A 17,042-nucleotide genomic window follows, 5' to 3' on the forward strand; every position below is an offset into this window, starting at 1 on the left:
ATTTCCCGCTTCCAGGGGGATAAAGGAAGGTCAGCGTGTCCTTCCTGCACCTGCTGTTTCTTGAGTAACTATAATTCAAAATAGTCAATGTGCCAAATGTGGCATATTGGGGAGCATATCGTGTTCCCACTGCCAATGCTTTTGTGGGGAAGCCAACCAATTTACCAGGGACCAATTTACATGATCAATTTGGCCAATGACCAATTTGCAAACTGTTTTTTAAAATTGAGTTTTGCTCCAGCGATTTTGCCCTTTGTTGCCATTTGAGTCTGAGCTGCTTGCAGGTGTTGAGTTTGGGAGGGGGCTTCCCCTGGCACACAGTTCTCCTGGGAGCAGAGAGGCATCCTCTCGTGTCTCAGCAGAGGTCTGCCAGTTCAGTCGCCTATGCCCCTCACTCCAGTCAGGCTGTGACAGCCGGACCTGGCTACGGAGCTGTGAGCAAAGAAGGTCACCGCAGCTACGGTGGAACAGAAACCAGAGGGAGGCAGATGCAGGGGAAGACCTGGGACAGGTGTCTCTTCCTGAGATAGATCTGGGCAAGAGCCAGGAGACAACAAAAAAGGAATAAGAACTTCTAAGGTGAGCCAATAGGAAAAAAGTAAAAGATTTTCTGAAACTTAAAAAAAGTAGTTCTTGAACTTCAAACTATATACATGAATTAGAAGATTGTCTCTTTTGAGAATTATAATCATAATGGCTTACAAGATCAAGTGTAGAAGTATCTCAAAACACAGAGCGTCAATACAAAGAGAAATCAGGGAGAGAGAAAGAGGGGGAAATTTGTAACTGGCAAAGAGAGCTTGGGTGCACTGGGATGGGGCAGAGTAATCATTGATCTCTTAATATAGCAACAGAAGAATACGGAGTGTTTTGTGCATGTGATGATTAAGAGTCATCAGTAATAGAATGAAAATCAAGAGAGAATTGTCAAAATAATGGAGAGGGGAGGTAGGAATATGTATTTACTTGACAAAGCCAGATAAATTAAGGAAAAGGAAAAAGAAAATAGCAAGGTAAACAGTAACCATAATGTAAGAGGGAGGAAATGAGACAAGTGTCAATTGTTTCCATGAGAGTAGATTGGCTGAGTTCCCTGATTCAAAGGTAGAAATGGCGGATTGTGTTCAGAAACACAAGCTTGGCTTTATATGGCTTAAAGAATCTCACCTAAGGGATGTAAATGGGTGCAGCCACTATGGAGAACAGAAAGGAGGTTCTTTAAAAAACTGAAAATAGAGTTACCATATGATCAGTATTCCCACTCCTGGGCACATATCTGGAGAAAACTCTAATTTGAAAAGATACGTACACCCCAGTGTTCATAGCAGCAATATAATACAATAGCCAAGACATGGAAGCAACCTAAGTGCCCATCGACAGATGTGTAAAGAAGATGTGGTACATATACATTTATATATATATATATATACACACACACACACACACACATATATATATAATGGCATATTACTCAGCCATAAAAAAATGAAATAATGCCGTTTGCAGCAACATGGGTGAACTTAGAGATCATCATACTAAGTGAAGTCAAACAGAGAAGGACAAATATCATATGTTATCACCTACATGTGGAATCTAAAAAATGATACAAATGAACTTATTTACGAAACAGAGATAGACTCACAGGCATAGAAAACAAATTTATGGTTACCAAAGGGGAAAGGGTGGGGGAAGGGATAAATTAGGAACTTGGGATTAACAGATACACACTACTATGTACGAAATAGATAAACAACAAGGTCCTACTGTATAGTACAGGGAACTATATTCAATATCTTGTAATAATCTATAATGGAAGAGAATCTGAAAAATAATATATACATACACATATATATGTGTATATATATATCCATATAATGGAATCATTTTGCTGTACACAAGAAACTAACACAACATTGTAAACCAACTACACTTCAATTAAAAAAAAGAATCTCACCTAAAATAAAGTGATTAAGAGAGGTCAAAAATTAAGTGGTGGGCAAAAAGACACCAAGAAAATGCCTCACCCCTAACAACAACCAACCACAACAAGAAATGGAGACAACAGTAATATCAAAGTGGAATTGAAGGTAGAAGATGTTACATGGGATCAAGAGCATGATAAAACAGAAGCAGAATGAATAATAGCAATAAGTATCGTTCATGGAACTCTTGCCAGGCACACAGGGCTATGGGCTTTAAAGAACGATACCATGTAACCCTCGCCGCAGCCCAGTAAGGTAGGTAAATCATTATCCCCATTTTATAGATGCACAAACTGAGGCTTAGAGAGTTTAAGCAGCTGGCCCAAGGTCTCAAAGTTGGAAGCCATGCTCTTAACCAGAACCCCTCCTTGCCCCTCACTTCACTGGAGCAAGACACGACCTTTTCCCCAGGGCCAGCACCTGATGTGGAGCCAACCCCACTGATATTATGTGGTCTTTGGGTGATATAACCCATTTTAACATTTTTAACAATTTCCAAAATATCACCAGTTGATTTGTTTTCAATGGAACGATTCCATCTCATTCATCACGGCCACTCTGCTGCCTACGTCTTTTACTTTCGTGATAAAATCTCTTCTAAACTCGCTCGGACCCTGCCTTCATAAAGACACGTTAATTAAACCTTGACGGCCAGAATCAATGACTTTTCCTCCACGTGGGACTCATGAGTGCCTCTAGCCCCATCGCGATTTCCACACGTCAAAACAGTGGCAAGGCAGTAGAGGTTCAACGTGGTTCAAATAACCTGGTTCATATGGGTTGGCATCAAGATAATTATAAAGTAATTCAATTAATTAAAAGTAAAACGTAATTAAAGTGAAAAAGATTTTGCAGCAGTCTCTCCTCAATAGCTCAGCTTAGCCGAGATGATATATTAGACCAGACTTCTGCTTCTGCTACTAGAGGGTGAGGCAGAAATAAACTCAGCTTTCTCTACTTTCAATGGCAATTCATACTTCAGATTTCACCCCATCCAATACTTGTCACATATAAGATGTGTTGTCCCACATAAGCCATAGCCATTACGACAGAAGGAAGGGGTGGAGACTCTATAACACCATCTTATTGCAGATTTAAGAAACAACAGCAACGTAAATAATATTTAATGTGTCTACTTGATGTCTAATTATCTTGATACTGACTTACCAGTAAAACCTGAAAGGCTATAAATATCCGATATTGATAAGGAAGTCATTATCACTCAGCAGTTACTTATAACTTGTACCAATTTCAGTTAATAACATGACAATGAAGTTTATTTCCTATGAAAACTTCGGTCCTCTTCTAACAATTAATTGATATCTAAATCAACAAGGTTATCTTGTTGAATTCCTATTAGGGCGTGTGTAGGGAGAGAAAATTGGAGTACATGGCACTCCAATTCCAGGAAACTCCAGCTGCATTTCTGGCTTTCCTGTATCCTGGGGTCCTTTGGGGAGGTATATCTATCCTAAGGTTGAAAGTGCATGATGAATTACTGAATATGAGATAATCATTTGAGGAGCTTCTAAAAATTCTCATGCCCAGGCCACTCCCGCCCTCCCCAAACAAAACAAAACAAAACAAATCAGACTCTCTGGGAGTGAAACCGCAGGGTGCAGTGTTGTGGGTTTTTTTTTTTATCTTTATTGGAGTATAATTGCTTTACAATGGTGTGTTTCTGCTTTATAACAAAGTGAATCAGCTATAAATATAGATATATCCCCATATCTCCTCCCTCTTGCGTCTCCCTCCCACCCTCCCTATCCCACCCCTCTAGGTGGTCACAAAGCATGGAGCTGGTCTCCCTGTGCTATGCAGCTGCTTCCCAATAGCTAGCTATTTTACATTTGGTACTATATATAAGTCCATGCCACTCTCTCACTTTGTCCGAGCTTACCCTTCCCCCTCCCCGTGTCCTCAAGTCCATTCTCTATGTCTGTGTCTTTATTCCTGTCCTGCCCCTAGGTTCTTCAGAACCATTTTTTTTTTTTTTTTTTAGATTCCATATATATGTGTTAGCGTACGGTATTTGTTTTTCTCCTTCTGACTTACTTCACTCTGTATGACAGTCTCTAAGTCCATCCACCTCACTACAAATAACTTGATTTTGTTTCTTTTTATGGCTGAGTAATATTCCATTGTATATATGTGCCCCATCTTCTTTATCCATTCATCGGTCGATGGACACTGAGGTTGCTTCCATGTCCTGGCGATTGTAAATAGAGCTGCAGTGAATAGAACATTGTGGTACATGGCTCTTTTTGAATGATGGTTTTCGCAGGGTATATGCCCAGTAGTGGGATGGGCTCAGTGTGTTTTAAACTCCCGGAGTGATTCCAGTGGGCATCCATCCAGACTGAGAGCCGAGGTGACTCCGACTTGAGGTACCAGGTGGATTGTGGGCATGGGTGATGGGTCCCTTCTCCTGTCCCTTAAAGGCTGCTGGTCGGCCATGGGCTCTAGCCCTGTGTGGCCGCGGGACACCTGGGCCAGGCTCCTGCAGTGCAGTTCTGCCCAGTCCTTCCTCACCCCACTGGCTCCACCCAGCTTTTTGTGACCGTCTTTCAGTGTCCACTCTGGAAGGATGACTCCCTCCTCTACCCGGCAGCCAAGCCCACCTGAGCTTGGTCTGTGGCCCCAACCTCTTCCTCTCCCACCCCACCCTTGCCTCCTGTCTTCTCGCTTACGCTCCTATTCTTCCCCCTTCGAGTTCGACTCTGCCCCCAGCCTGGCAGTGCCTGGCGGAGGTGGGGGTCCCTTCTCTGGCCAGCCCCACGGCAGGGCAGTGGCCACACTGGCTTGGGAGGGCGGGTCAGCTTCCCTGAGGTAGGGGTTGTGACTGCGTGGTCACCACGGGATCTGCAGTGCCCAGCAGAGTGGTGGACACTGCATAAGTGAGCAAAGCTTTAGAGAATAGACACCTGTCACGTGGGCTTTGACAGGAGAAAGAAACTACATTGCTTTGCTGGGAACCCGTGAGGAGTCCACTTGGCTACTTAATGAGGTGCAGTTATCCCAGAGGAGCGGCATGGATGGACAGATGCGGTGAAAGCTGCGTGAGAGCGAGGGTGTCCTTGTGCATGGGCGGAGGTGCGGCCTGTGGGGGGCATGGGTGTGGAGGTGTTTGTGAGGATTGGGACACTGTGTGTGCAAGCATGAGTGTGCCCACGCGTGTCTGTCTCGTCTTTGTGGGAAGGCCCCTATTGTGGTCGTTTTGAACATTGTTTCTGTAGGCAAAAGAGAGAGCATACTACCTGAGTCCGTTTATATGCAGTTCTAGACAATGCAGACTAACCAGTCGTGACAGAAAGCAGAACGGTGGATGCCGGGGATGCGGGGCAGGGAGGGCCAGAAGGGAGACGCTGCAAGGTGGCCCAGGGAAACTTCCGGGGGTGATGGATGTGCTCATGTGTGATCTTGATTGTGTGGTGATTCTATGGGTGTATACAGGTATCGAAATGCATCAAACTGTGCACTTTTAACTGTGAAGTTTACTAGAACTCAATTATATCTGCTAAAAAATGAATGAAAAAAAAAAGTAGGGACTTCCCTGGCGGTCCAGTGGTTGGGACTCCTCATTTCCATAGCGGGGGGTGGGGTGGGGCGCGGGTTCGATCCTTGGTCGGGGAACTAAGATCCCGCATGCTGCATGGCACGGCCAAAAAAAAAAAAAAGAAGCATGAAAAGTGGCCAAAAAAAAGAATAAGACTTCTGAAGTCAGTCTGGGTTCTAATTCTGGCTTCCCGGCTTCCTAGCTGGAATGACTGGGGGCAAGTTGCTTAAGATCTCTGTGCCTCAGTTTCTTCATCTGTAAAATGGGAATAGTCATCTGCTTACCTCATAGAGTTGTACAAGATGGTAATGAAATAAGGATATGCAAAGCACTTATGCCAGTGCCTGGCTCATTTTTACTAGTCAATAAATGGTACCTATTATTATTCCTGTTAGTGGACATGCCTGGATGCGTGCATATATGTTGTGTGCTTATCTGTGCACACAACTTATATTGGTGTGTCTGTGAGTATCTGTGCAGGAGTGGGAAGCGTGAGTCGTGTGTCTGTGTGTGTCCTGGAGGGAGTTAGGGGGGCCGTGGATTCGTGAGTTCAGGCATGAATTCTCCCTCCTCCAGGCCATCATTACAGCCTTCTCCTCCTCCCCAGACTGCATGGGTATTGATTTTTTTTAACAGTTACTAAACTGCTACATTTACTGACTCATTCAGTCTTTTATCATATCCAATAGCACAGTGCCTTTTGGAAATCACATCGCCCTGGTTCCTTCACGGCTTCTGTAAATCTAGTTTATTTTACCATTGAAAATGTCAAAAGGACCCGGCCAAAGGAAACTGGGGACTTTCTGGGGTGGCAGGACCCTGAAGCTGGCTGGCTCTCAGGTTGCAGTGAAGGAAGCAAAAGCTTCCCCCTTTCCACGTGGATACACTTTCTGTGAATTCCCTAAAGATGGGAGGGAGTCAGAGCGTCACCCGAGAGAGCAGATGCCTTGGACCTGTCTGGAGTGGGCCTACGCGGGAGGAGGGAATCAGCAGAGGCGTCTGGGGATCGACTTGGCATCATCAGGTTGACTTCCTGGAGCCCCGTCTGTGCCGCTCTGTGCTGGGGGTTTGGGGGGTAAGGGGGGTGTCAACATCCTTGCCCTCAGAGAGGTCACAGATGACAGCAGTAGAGGCCCAAGCCTGCCCCCTGGCTCCGGGGATGTCTCTCTGGACCAGGTTTGCACATAATGATGTGAGAACAGGGTTCACAGGGTAGACTTGGGGGTCAGACTGCTCTGGGGTTGCCTTGAGTCCCAGACCTGCCACTCAGCAGCTGTGCAGCCTTGGTTAGGTTGCTTAACTTCTCTGGGAGTCTCATCTGGAAAACTGGGATCAGGGCACCTCACACGCTGGCCCCCACTTCCAGGGTCTCAGTTATATATGTTTAGTCTGTATTTTGAGTCCAGACCTAATCAGGGGACTCAGGCATCTTTATAAGAAGATCATAGTTGTACTAGGCCACATGTCTCAGGTCCCAGGGGAAGTCCCCACTACCCGGAACCATGAGGCCTCCCAGTTAGAGGGTGTTAGAAGGGACTTAGAGGGTTTGGACAGGGTTCAAGGAAGTAGAGCTTAGTTCTGGGTTGGATGCTGTCAGGAAGTGAGGATAATTCTGGGTTTGTTTGGTATCTTGATAATTCTTTTCTCTAAGGTGAGAGGAAAGGAGAGAACAACAGCAGTCACACACAGTAGCTGGGATGGGGGGATATTTGGTGACTTTCGTGGTTTGGTTAATGTTCCATGTGTGGTCTGTGTTCCTACATGATTATAAGGAGTTTGGGTTTTGTCCTGAAGTCACACAGTCTCCTTGTCTGTTGTTGATGTCCTGTGAAATTGTGGGAGAGGAGAACACCAGGGGAGCCTCCCTGGGGGTAACTGAGACTGTTTCATCTCCAGACCCCCGGTCCTGGACTGGGGACCGACCCAATCACTAGCGAGCAGCCTCAGTTCACAGACTTGGCTGTGCAAACAGAAGAAACTTAATTTTTCTAAAACTCAGCCTCATTTCTCTTTCAAACCTTCATTCAGCTGGGTAGTGGGAACTTGGTCAGTTTCTTCCTGCCTTTTGCTGTGGTTACATCTCTACGTTCAGGAGGACTGACACAGAGGTGGAGCAGGGCTGACAATTTGAAATGAAAATTCTAAGTGATATCGTCTAGGTGGGGAGAGAGAGAGAGAGAGTGGACAGCTAGAGGGAATAAAGGTGCTAAGGTTTTGTCTCAGTCGAGCAGAGGGATGTATTTACGGATTAATGTTAGGAGTTGCTGAAATATACTAATTTAAAGATACAGAAGCTAAAAATAGAATACATGCCCTCCAATCCAGTAGAGGAGAAATCTCTACAATAACAACAAAAAACTTGGTCGAGCCAATGGAAACTGGGAAAGGAAAATAAAGAAAAAAGAAGAGGCTGGGAAAATAGAAAACAAAATAAGACAGCAGAAATAAGTGTAAATGTATCATCAGTTACGGTAATTATGAGCATATTAAACTAACCAATTAAGAGATTCTTAAATTTGGTTTTGAAAAAGCCAGCTGCGTGCTATTTAAGAGCAAAATGGCTAAAACCAAAAGATATTAAAATATTAAAAATAAAGAGAGAAAACAATAATAGATCTGTAAAAGAAATTACTATCAGATAAAATTGAATTCAAGGTGAAAGGTATTAAACGTATCAAGGACAGGCATTTCATGCTGTGATTCCAACATTAGTCCTGAAAGATATAAAGCAAAATCTGAAATAATTTACAAAAGGTTGACAAAACGACAAGCATAGTGGGTGAATTTAGCACATCTTTCTCAGAAGCTGATAGATTAAAAACCATGTATGCTCATGTATGTATATAAATGTAAATGTAAACAAACAGCGAATACATGTGGAAAAAGGCTATGTATTAGACCACAAAAAAAGTCTCCATAAATTTCAAAAAATCTTCATTATCAACAGATCCTCTATCCAGCATGCAATAAAATTAGTAATCAACAACAAAGAGATGATCTGTGTATATGTTTGGAAACTAAAAACACACTTCTAAGTTATCCAGGGGTTCAAAAGAAATTTACAACAGAAATTAAGAAATATTTTGCATTGAAAATAAGGAAGACACTACATAATCAAGCTTGTCTGATGTAGTTTAACTGACTCTTAGAGGGGTGATTTATACTCTTGAATGCATTTATTAGGAAATTAGAACAGCTGCACATAACTTACAACCCAAGCAATCAATTCAAGAATCTAGAAAGAGAATAAGGGAAACTAGAAAGAAGGAAATAATACAGGTAATGATAGAAATGAATAAATGATAAAGCAAATAGAACATCCACAAAAATAAAGGCATCAACAAACTAAAAGTGAGTTGCTTGAAAAGGTCGATACTTTAACAAACGTCGTCAAGACTGACCCAGAAAATAAGAAGGCATAAATGAACAACATTCAGAATGAAAAGAGGAAAAGGTGCACAGATAGAGATGTTGACCTTGGAAGAACACCGTGAACCACCATGTGCCAGTCGGAGGGAAATACTGGAGGATGCTTCTTGATGCCACTTACATTCCCACAGTGCAGGGCACAGAACCTGGGACAGTGCAGGCTCTTAGAGACTGGCTGACTTGCAGAGATGAATGAAAACCTGGAGAAGAACATGTCATTATGTTAAGACTCTTTTTACTAAATTTTGAGAAATGGCATTCGACCAGGCGGCGTTTGTTCTGATGTGATTCGTGGAGCCGGGGAAGTTTTGATGGGAGAAGAAGCGGTCAGAAGTCAGAGAGCAAAACATTTCCCAGGGCTGAAGCAGGTGATCGTCAGATGAAGAAGCTGGAGGAGGGAATCCACCCATGAGGATCCAGCATTCGCCAAGGCAGAGAGGTCGGTATGGCGGCTGTTGGCCTCTTACTAGCTGTGCAACTTGGAGCAAGCCTCTTAACCAGTCTGAGCCCACATTTCCTCGTCTTCGAGCTGAGGATCGTCACTGTGCCTACCTGATAAACTGCAAAGAGGAAATAAGATAAGGGATGTAAAGCGCCTGGTCCACGGCTTGTCAGAGAGTTAGCACTCAATAAATGCAAGTGGCGGTGGTGAAGACGGTGACACTTAACAGTATTAATTACAGCAGGACGGCAGCACACGGTGATGGGGTGGAAGAGGAAGGTTGGAAGACGAAGATGAATGGCAGGGTGGAGTCAACTTGGAAAGAGCCTTCAATGTCACCCCAAAAGTGGACTTCATTCTAGCCATGCCAAGGAGACATCAAAGGCCTTTGAGTTGGGACTTGCTGAATAAAATGGGGCATCATCTAGTCAAAGGGAGGGGTGTGCGAGGGTCAACCTTGGGGGAGGGACAATCCCCAGGGAAGAAAACATTTGTAGGTACTGATCTCCCATTATGTCATGGGTCTTACTACCACCTGAAATCTCTCCCTTTTTTTTTTTTTGGCTATATTAAGCCCTTTTTAATTTGCCCTGTTGTATGGCATCAGAGCTCTGTGTGTGTGCGCTTGTGCACATGTGTACATATATGTGTTTAAATACTGGAAGCCACTTCAAGCAGAAGGGTGGTTTTACACAAATTCACCCTATGACCGTGTTTGCGAGCATCCATCTGTTTTCTCTAAACAGGAGCTTGGATGGAAGGATATTTATCTGGGCTAATTAGAAGAGCTATCTCCCTGCTTGGATGGAAAGCTCGGATGGGAGCAAATCTGGTATTCTTCCAGACACGTACACTGTGGAATTGGCTGGCCTTGCTGCTCAAAAAAGCTTCAAAGGATGTAGCTGCTGTGTTTAATTTCCCTATCACTCTACCTCCTGAACACACTGCCTGCTCAGATGATGCAGAGAACATCAGTCTTGATGAGTCTTAATAAAATGGGCTACAGGAAGTCAGTCTCCTGCCTGCTTCTTTATGTTAAAATACCTTTTTGTTTAAAAGAACCTAATTCTTAGACAAATACAAGGGCTGGTTGACGCGTCAGTGTCACTGAGCCCCTGACCCACGACTTTATCCGTATTCCGGACCTCACTGGCCTCCACATTCACACCTGGAGCTGCTCCTAGGAGGTCACCCCCTTCCTCTTCCATCCATGCTTGGTCAAGTAGGGGCTGAGCCAATACAACAGGCATTTATGAAACATATACTACGGTCCAGTTCCTATAATCCATTGATGGGTGAGATGTATTCTTAGCCCTCAAGTGTCTGGAGAAGAAGGTGGGTAGACCAGATGTCAGTAGAGTGTGATGAGTAGTCTGGCTGGGGGATGCAGGAAGGGCAGTGGGAACTGGTGGGCTGTTGGCCGATCTCGAATGGCCTTGGCTGGGGCACTAGGGTGACTTGGCTCTCCTTCATGTGACTCTTATCCTCTGTAGCCAAGTCCAGGCACGTCCTCTCGGTCATGGTGGAGGAGCAAGAGAGAGGACAGCACCATGCAAGGTCGGCAGAGACCTAGGTTTGGAATAGGCATGTCGTTCGTGCTGCAGTCTACCGAACACAGCAAATCACAAGGCTTGTCCGGATTCAGTGGGGCAAAGAGACTCACCCTCTATATGGAGAGGAACTGCAAAAGGCATGGATACGGGAGGTGAAGGAAACTGGGGGAACGGCAGGATTATTATCACTGTCACCACCGTCACGAACTCCGGCATCATTGTCACCGTCACCAGCACCCCTTCCTCCATCTCGAACCCTCCATCCATGTGGCGTTCATCCTACACCCCACCGAGTTCTTCTTCTCGGGTGGGTGTGAACACGTCTCACCAGCTCTACACCCAGAATCCAATGTCAGGGACGAACCATTTCCTTGAGAGAAGAAGGAAAGGCATCCCTTTCGCTTCTTCCTACAGGAAGAAACTGGAATCCAGAGAGGTCAGCTCATCTGGCGAAGGCCGCACAGCTGGGCCGGGGGGAGGACCAGCCCCTTTCCCTACCCCAGTTTTGGGTGACAGATATGTACCTCGACAGCATCAGCAAAAATGGCTGGTTTGTCCTTTGCTTTCTTCCCGTGCACGGAGCCGAAGCCTTACTCACCCAGAGTATCTTCCAGGACCTGGGCTGCTCAGCCCCCTTGGATCTGGAGGCTGCCCGCCTCGCCCTTAGTGCTTAATTAAAATGAAGATGAAGTGCTCTCTGCGACAGGTCACGCTCCGTGGCAGTCACTGTGCCAAGCACCCAGCGGGGCCTCCGACGTTGAGAACTCTTCTCCAGCTTCTGCCCCGGCAGCAGTTTCCTCTGGGAGCCTCGTTCGTAATAACTCCTCCGGTGATGAAAACAACAGCTGTTGTCATTAAAACGCTCCTCCTTAAATCACAGACAACTGAAGCTTCAGGCGGGTCCTTACTGAACGGTGTCATCGAGTCACCTCTGGAGGGAATAATAAGCATGGCAAAGGGGAGGTCTCAGCCAGCTGGGAAGATGCCCAGGGCTGCCAGGCGGGGCTGTGTGCCCGGTGCTGACAGAGACATCAGGAAGGAGGCTGCCCAGGACCCTGAGTGAAGGCACACGTGATGCGAGGGTGGAGTGGGTCCCCAGAGGGGCTGCGGTGGACGAAACAGTCCAGCGGGAAGAGCCCTGGGGTGGCTGGTCTTGCTCGTTATTGGTATTTAGGGACCATGGCCGCAGGGAGTCCCCAAGACCGCTGAGTCCCCGAGGACTGGGAAAGGGGGCCGAGCCGGCTGAGCGCCCAGGACACTTGGCTGTCATCCTGGCTGGGCCGCTCGCGCCTTAAGCAAGCCCCGTCTCTGAGCCACGGCCCCCTTGTCTGGGAAATGGGCAGAGTGACACCGAACCCTGAGCTGCGGGGGCGGGAAATGTTTGTAAATCCTCTCACTTGGTGTCTGGGACCGAGGCACCCGGGCGTGTGAACCGCCGGGGCTGCTGCGATGCGTTTCTGAGAGAGCCCCCATCCGGGAGCTGCCTGAGCACAGCTGTGGCTGATGGCTGAGTTCGGGCCCACGTCCCGGCGGGGGTCTGTCTAGGAGCTGCCTGGGGAGGGTCTCTCAGGAGCGTGTGTGTGTGTGTGTGTGTGTGTGTGTGTGTGTGTGTGTGTGTGTTAGACTCAATCCCGCACAAAGGGGCCGTGCCACTGTCTCCAGCCCCACTCCCGCTCCCCACGCTGGCCCTGCCCCCAGGTGGAGGAGCTCTAGACAGCTCAGGGCAGTAGTAACGCGTTTTTATCGACAGTGCCTGACCTGGAGACCCTTCCCTGCGGTGCCGGAGAGGGTGAGGCCCTGCCAGCCCCCCCGGACTTGGCCCCCGGCTCCTCCCCTCTTCCCAGCCCCTGGCCTCAGGCTGCTCCTGTCCTCTTCCTCAGCCTGTCTCCTCAACTGTACACAGAGGGCGATGACGCCCCTGTACAAGTTGCCTTGAGCATTAAACGATAAAACAGTGAAAGCAAATGCTCCTGCAGTGCTCACTACGTGCAGGAACTTTCCAGAACCTCACCCACATCCGTTCATTGAATCCTCATAACAGCCCTAGGGGAGGGTGGCTGGAAGAGTGAAGAGATGGCTGAGTAGGAGCCTGGGGGTGGGGGCTGGGTGGCATTTGGTCAGGTTAGTGGGGGCCAGAGGGCGGCAGGGCCCTGCAGGATGCTGCCGGAGCCTCCGTGTGCCACAGTGGTCCGCACTGACCCCTGGGCCCCAGCACCCTCTGGAGCCTTCTCAGCCGTCTCCGAGGCCCTCCTCAGGGCAGCCCAGGCCTGCATGCCCCAGGCAGGCAGGTGCAGAGGCAGCCCGTGCTCCTCCTCCAGGTGGCCTGAGCCAGGCCAGGGTGTCCGTCCCACTAGCTCAGAGCGGCACCAGGTCAGGCCGGAAGGAAACCAAGGGCACAACCTGAAACGCCAGAGCAGGCAAGGGACGGGGGGAGAATACATCAGAGCCATTTCATCCTGCTTGCTCACTGTACATCCCCAGCCTAGCACTGCACCCAGCACACAGAAGACACCCCATCAATACTGGATGGATGGATGGATGGATGGATGGATGGATGGATAGATGGAATGATGGGTGGGCCCTAGCCTTTCCGTTTATTGAGTACCTACTACGTGCTGGACTCTGCATACATCTCTTACCTGTTTCTTAACAGCAAACCTGCAAAGTTGCCTTTATTATTCCCATTTTATAGACAGAAAAGTGCAGTTACGTGACTTGCCTAAGTGCACGTTCCCAGAGAGTGACAGCACCGGCGTTTGAACCCTGAAACAAGTATCTCCAGGACTGTGTCCTTCCCACTAGGCCACACCGCTCTTGCAAGACGAGAGCTAAGGTGGATTCACCAGCCCTGTCTAGTTGAATTCTGGCCTTCCCTGTGTGTCCCAGTGATGCAGCCAACCGGCACCTATATATCCTCTGTGCCAGGCCCCAAGCTGAGCACCGGGAACACAGAGATGACCATGACCATGGTCTCTACCCTGGAAGAGTCTGTGGTCTGGAGTTGAGAGGTACTGGCCACACAGAGGGGAGTTCTGGGCTTGGGGGGTGTCCAGGAGCCAGGGAAGCCCAAAGGAGGGGCAGACCGATTCCCCCTGGCACCTTCCCGAGGCTTTGGTATTTGAACTAGGTTTCGAAGGCAAAGTTAGGAGTCAGACAGGTAAAGGAAAGAGGGGAAAAGTCACTCCAGGTAAAAGATTTGAATAGGGGTCCAAATTGGCATTTTGGATTACAATTCAGAAATAGGTATCAGAAGCCTTAAACTATTCATAATTGATAATATCACTTTAGGGTTTGAATAAGAAAGTAATCTGAGATCTAAATAAAGACTTCCACGCCAAATCAAAGAGGCATGAAGAAAACTTTAAGTGCAGGCTGCTTGCTGGTGACAGCGATGGGGTGGGGTGACAGGGACAGGAGATGAGGCAGGAAGGGGAAGTGGAGGCCAAGCTAGGAAGGGCTTTGATTGCCAGGTCAGGAGACGAGGGGCCGGCAGAGGTTTAGAGCTGAGGAATGCTGTTCTCGGATGTGCAGTAAGGAAGCCCAATCAGCATTAGAAGATAAAGATGGCCAGAGGCGGGGACCCGATGCCTACATCCGGATGATTCCATTTATTCTTATGAACCTCAGAATTATAGCAGGTTGGAATGAAATGACCCTTGGAGACCATCTCCAGCCCACTGGTTGTGGAGATGGTAACTCGAGGCCCAGAGAGGAGTAGCAACAGGCTCAAGGTCACACAGCAAGTTGTTAGCCGACCAGGACCTGAAGCAGCAGTTAGGGGAGAAGTGGGTATTCTTCCTGTCTGTCTTTTGTGACTCTGGGTGGTAAGCAGAAAACAAGTCAGTGGCGTCAGGAATTGTGGAATCCCGGCATGTCCGAGAAGTTTGTGTAAAATGATGCTCGTAATAAATTTTTCCCCTCTGAGGACAATGAAGTACAAAAGGAGGGGAAGAGTGCTTGACAAGGGCTCTGATTAAAGCCAAATACAGCCGTTTTCAACAATAAAGGCTGCTGGCACCACCGAGAAAAGAGAGAAAAGAGTGACACAAGAGGCAACAGTTCCAGGCCAGTCTGGGAGAGAAGGGGGGTCCCAGTGACTGAGTCAGAGGCTGAGCTGGAGGCCGGGAAGCAACCTGTGGTTGCAGGTCTCATATCTCCCGACCCCCACCCTGTCCTTCAAAGGGAAATTCTGCCCATCGCCCAGGATCCCCCCTCCCACACCGGGCCTGCACCCCTGCTCTCCTCTTGGCAGGGGCTCCCCTGGCATCCTACATACTAGACAGGGTGATTGTGTGGCATAGATTGTGATCAAGGAATTTTTTGCTGTATAAAATGTTAAAAAAGCAACCCATTGAATTACCTTGCAGTGGTATATCTTTGATTCTGTTTATTAGACTGGCTTCAGCACTGTGCATTTAAAAATAAAGAAGTAACCTAAACTTATATAAATCCAGAATTGCATTTAAAAATTTACAGCCTGAACCCCAAACACCCTCCTCTGAAATTTTCCTCCAGTCTCCAGTCCCAGCTCCTAAAAGGCCTGGCCCATGTACCACCTCCTCCCTGAAGCCTTCTTGGATTGCACCAGTCTGCACTGCTGTCCCTGGACCAAGCCTGCACAGCCTCTTTAGGCTCTCCCAAAGGATGGATCTTCATTCCCTTCCTCTGTTGGCTATGTTCCCTGAGCAGACCCCTGCCTACCACCCCTCAGAGATCAGAGCTGAGCAAGAGACAGGATCCCACAGCCCAGACTCCTAGGTGCTCAGATCTTCCCTGGAGATGCCACTGGGGATGTGGGTAAGCGGAGGCTCTGGCTGACCCCTTTTTGTGTGCGCACAGTCTCTCCTCACACTCGCCCAGCTGCCCACAGCCTGTTTTTTATGGCTTGTGCTTTGTCAGTGCATGTCTTGTGCTATAGAAGGAGTGAGGGTTCCAGGAGGAGAGCCCCCCGTGACATCTTCCTATTACTCCTGCTTCTTCCTCCTCCAAGGCACGGCCGCACACAGGTGCTCAGGAGAGACCAGGCTCTGATTAACCAGAGTGAGGTTTCGGCCCTCTCTTCCGCAGGACTCAGTTTCCCCATCTGCCAAATAAAGGGCTGGTCTGCATAACCTTTAAGTTTGCCTGAAGAGTCAGTGGATAGGAGATTTGAATAGGGGTCCAAATTGGCATTTTGGAGTAGAATTCAGAAATAGGAATCAGAAGCCTTAAGATATTCATAATTGATAATATCACTTTAGGGTTTGAACAAGAAAGTAATCTGAGATCTAAACAAAGACTTCCATACAAAGATGAATTCCAGCATTAGGAAGAGCAACTCGGGCTTCCCTGGTGGCGCAGTGGTTAAGAATCTGCCTGCTAATGCAGGAGACACGGGTTCGAGCCCTGGTCTGGGAAGATCCCACATGCTGCGGAGCAGCTAGGCCCGTGAGCCACAACTACTGAGCCTGCGCATCTGGAGCCTGTGCTCCGCAACAAGAGAGGCCACAATAGTGAGAGGCCCGCGCACCGCGATGAAGAGTGGACCCCGCTTGCCGCAACTAGAGAAAGCCCTCGCACAGAAACGAAGACCCAACACAGCCATAAATAAATTAATTAATTAATTTAAAAAAATAAATTAAAAAGAAAAAAAAAAGAAGAGCAACTCTTGCTCATTACCAGGGAAAAACTAAAGTTGGCAGTGGTATAGCCAGCCCATGGAATGTTACGTAGCCATAAAATGGTATTTCCAATGAGCACTTCGTGACGGCAGGAAATGATGATGATATGATCACGTGAAGTGACAAAAGCAGAAGAGAAGCGTCTCGAGCCTGTGATGCCGGCTCTGGAAATGTGGAGGGGAAAGATTGGGTGGACTGTGTGTGATGGTTACGAGCCTTTCTAAATTTTTTTCTGTGTTTTCTGTGTCTCCTATTGTAAACATGTGTATCCTACTCCCCTCCCCCCAACACACACGCACACGCAGTCACACAGGAAGAAGGAAATCCACGTGCCGTCCATCTGAGCTCTCTGATGCAGCCAAGGGGTCTGTGGTTCCCAGAGCGTAGCGTGAGTTGCGAGATGTTTCTGCAAGAGTAGCT

General features: G+C 47.6%; 1 protein-coding gene across 1 annotated transcript in view; it reads left to right on the forward strand.

Moving 5' to 3' along the window:
• The window catches only part of AIPL1 (AIP like 1 HSP90 co-chaperone), a 214,354-nt gene that overhangs the window by 153,256 nt on the left and 44,056 nt on the right, over nt 1-17,042 (forward strand). The window contains exon 1 of the transcript XR_014257998.1: nt 13,160-17,010. The gene's annotated coding sequence lies outside the window, so the exon portion shown is untranslated. Of the gene's footprint in view, nt 17,011-17,042 lie in introns of the transcript that reaches the window.

Source organism: Balaenoptera physalus, assembly GCF_965194825.1.
Source record: "Balaenoptera physalus genome assembly, chromosome: 20".
NCBI classification, from domain to species: Eukaryota; Metazoa; Chordata; class Mammalia; order Artiodactyla; family Balaenopteridae; genus Balaenoptera; species Balaenoptera physalus.